This window comes from Amblyomma maculatum, chromosome 4, assembly GCF_055883805.1.
Source record: "Amblyomma maculatum isolate TAMU_Amacu chromosome 4, ASM5588380v1, whole genome shotgun sequence".
NCBI lineage: Eukaryota > Metazoa > Arthropoda > Arachnida > Ixodida > Ixodidae > Amblyomma > Amblyomma maculatum.
The window spans coordinates 77,320,658-77,324,370 of NC_139347.1; the positions used below are offsets into that span (position 1 = coordinate 77,320,658).

The 3,713-nt window shown below is 45.4% G+C and overlaps 1 long non-coding RNA gene across 1 annotated transcript; it reads left to right on the forward strand.

Moving 5' to 3' along the window:
• Window positions 1-707: 707 nt before the first annotated feature.
• LOC146191475 (uncharacterized) lies at window positions 708-3,368 on the forward strand. The gene is made up of 5 exons (XR_014706652.1): window positions 708-1,219; window positions 1,397-1,540; window positions 1,695-1,841; window positions 1,982-2,115; window positions 3,228-3,368. It is a non-coding gene; the product is annotated as an uncharacterized LOC146191475 (long non-coding RNA).
• The last annotated feature ends 345 nt before the right edge of the window (window positions 3,369-3,713 follow it).

Sequence of the window (3,713 nt, forward strand, 5' to 3'; positions counted from 1 at the left end):
ACATTTCGTACGGGGTCAAGAAAAGAGGCGGTGAGCTTTTATGAGCTTTCATCCGGATCCGGTGCACTTTGCCCTGCGACCTTCTACTGATTTTCATGCATCCCTAGAACAAATGGACAAAATATATTTTTGTCAGAAACTTGCAGCAGTTACTATGTGATTCAATCGTTATTTACCAGCTTGAGCTCGAAGTCACGGGCTTTAGTCGAGCTGCAGAAGCCGCATTATGATGGAAACCAAACGCGAAAACGGAAATGTGGTTTGCGATTAATATGACAGCCCGAGGGACTCTAAATAACCCACGTACTGCTTTGGGAAGTATAAATCCGCATGGACTATGTAATCTCTGCAAAAGCACTCATAATATACAGTGTTCTGCAACTTAACCGTCTTGGAAAAGTTTCCAAGACGGTTCCGATAAAGTTACTGAACACTATATACGTAGCCAGGTCTTGCTATTTTGGCTAAATGAAGCTGCAGGTGTTCTACTGCCCCACACTTGGTTTATGTGGAAGATATTCGGTTAAAAGAACATTACATACATTCACTCCAAGCCATATTTTTTTCATGCAAAGAACTACAGCCGCTGGTATCAAGACGGCGGTTCTACAGAAGCCGTAGAAAAAAGAAAAGAAAAGAAAAGAAACTACCTCGACGCTTCTTGAACGACGAGGGAGTGGGGGGGGGGGGGGGGGGGGGGAGTACGTGAAAAAGAAAGAAAACTGCTTCTCGCTGCGCGGGACCCGCTGCCCCCCATCGGCCCATCTCTTTTCCTTGCGGCAAAGCGGAAAGAACCACGGGGAGGCGAAAGGCATCGAGGCACCCTACCGCGGGGGGCGACAGGAATGCCGAAGCAGAGAGAGATAGCGCGAAAAAAAAAAAAAAAAGAATTGCATGCACCGCACACAGGGAGATTCTCGCTGCTTTTTGCAGCTTCTCTCCCCCCCTCCTCCCTTCTTGAGGTCACATGTCCAAATGGCGGGAAAACACATCCCGCGCGAGCTAAGATGCGCGGCCGCGGCGTCACTCAGTCGACGGCCAGCCTCCGTGTGGGCGCGATGCGTACTGCCTAATCTTATCGTCCGCTTTTATTTCGCGCAAATTCAATCTGTCTCAACCTCCTGGTGCAGTCAGCGTTTGAAAAGAACAGCCCATATATGCAGCTGATGATTGCAGCCGCTTGTACTGATTCTTCGTGCCGAAGGTCACCAAAACATGCGTAAGTACATGATCTTTCGGTCTTGATCAGAGGAGCTTTTTGCTAGATTCGATATTATACTGAACATAATAATGTATTGTTTTGGAGCATATGTTCGTCTTGTTATATACCCCTTGCATCTTTCTTCATATATATATATATATATATATATAATTGGTGTGGGCGCTGATCGCGCAGGAAGACTTGCTGAGCCGTTTGGAAACAAGGCTGCGGCTGGCTGCGGTGGCAGAATTGGCTCATTTTGCAGTCTGGGTCCTTCGGTATCTCCTGCCCCAAAATGCTCGCCTTTTAACATGGAGGGACACTCACTATACCGATCAGGTAAGTCCAATTAGCACATATTTTGTTCGATACGACAATATACTGCAACTGTTTCTGGAGCGCGTATATATATGCGCATCTTGTTACTACGTGCATTTTTTTTTTTTTTTTTTTTTTATAATCGATGTCTGCGCATTTCGCTCTGATTGCGCAGGAAGACGTGCTGAGCCGACTTGGAAACGATGCTGTGGCGGTGGAATTAGCTCTTTTCGCTGCAGTCCGAGGTCCGATCTCCTCTGCCCCAAAACGCCCGTCTTTCACTTCATATCGAAGTGCATGCACTGACATGTATACCCATCAGGTAAGTCAAATTAGCGCTGATTTTCTTCTATACGATAATGAACTGCAACTAATTATGTATTGTTTTGAGACTTATGCGCATCTTGTTACTGTAAATGCATATTTTGTAATTGGTATGCGCGCCTTGCGCTGATCGTGCAGGGAGGCGATATCAGCTGATCTGGAAACTGGCTGCGACAGTGGAAGCTCGTTTCGCCGAAGCCCGAAGTCCTTGGTCTCCTCTACACTAAAACGCTGGCCTTTCACTTCTTTTTGGCGGTGCACTTGCCGGACAGGTATTAGCGCTGATTTTGTTTGAAAAATTCGATTATCCGACTCACATCGATGGGACGCATGCAACCCAGTTAAATGTCAAATGCTATCACTGATATAAATATTGCAGCACCCCTCGCCATAGGAGCGATCAGAAGCTGTACAAGCATCATCGCTGCTGCCAAGCAAGCTCGTGCCAGGACTGAGTACAATGTTTATGCCGTGTTTATTATTATTATTATTATTTTTTTTTTTTTGCTGCTGTAATGATGTCTATACGTGAAAATTGATGATTGAGTGATGCGGTATGCTGGCAAGGTAAGTGAGCCAGTGCGTTCATTTTGTGGATTTTGGAATTATATATGTGATGCACACAGATCTGAGCCGTTTCACATTGATTTTGCTCTGTGCGCTTGCTTTCTGGGCAAGCAGTTGTATTTTCATCGTGCGGATTATTTCCTGGTGCTTACATGCTCATGAGGTGTTCAGCTAACCTGTTTCAAGCTTTAAAAATTTACAACGGGTTCTATAAGCTTCTAAGAGTTGGGCTGTCTAAATAGCCGAATTTTTAAAATAATGCTCGGTTGTTAAATAACGAAAATAAATCAGATGACTTATCGTTAAATATCCGGTCGCTTTTGCTGTAAAAGTTCCATCTAGTTTGAGAAAATTAAGCTGTATTCTACGGAATAAACTTATTGTAGGTTTCATGTAAATATCGCGGAAACTGTTTGTTCAGCCGCGTTGGAATCCCTCATACGCGCTCTATGACAAGCGCGGACACTTGGTTTTGCTAGAATTATTAAATTGCAGCATTAGCATTCAAGAACGCGCTTCGGGAGGATAAGGTTTGACTGCGCTACGGTTTCAAATTGCAACATCATGACTCCAGCAAAACGAAGTGATCGCGCCTTTCTCGCGGATTCACGGATCCTGATTACCTATTGCGGCTTTGCGCTAATGCGTTTTCAGTAGGGTCGCATGAAGTCAAGCGCATAAAATATATTGATGTGATAGTGCAGTTGGTGGCATTGAGCAGACATTATTTTTTCTACCTTTCCACCCTCTATTTGCCTGCAATGTAAGAGTCTAGGCGAAAAGGAAATATTTAATTAAAACACTTGTCTTCGTACAGCTGACCAAGATGGAACCTGCCGCAGATCCGACCAGTCGCAGACATCAAGTGATCGACAGGCTGCCAAAAGAAGGAGACCAAGCCTCAAGCACATCTTCCACATGTGGCACACGCGTATATCCACGCTTATTAAAAAGCAAATCGCGAGCTTTTTCTGAACGCTGTTGACAAATAAATTTTTCACCATATACTGTAGCTTTTATTTCTTCATGGCATCAGAAAAGCTACTGCTTTTCTTGATGCATTTGTATATGCTACCCCGTTAAATATGCATGGGCCACGATATATTAATTGCATGGCATGATACCTGCACGAGGGGTGATGCCGGCCACTAACCGGCGTCGGGAAGCAACCGGCCGACGTATGGTCTTTCGTCAGCAAAATGCTAGGGCAGACGAGCGGCCAACCATTCAGTAACGCTGGCAGACGGCAGGCCCACGTGCGGCAGGTGGTCGGTCACGTCGGGCCAAAAGGTTGGGCCGTAGT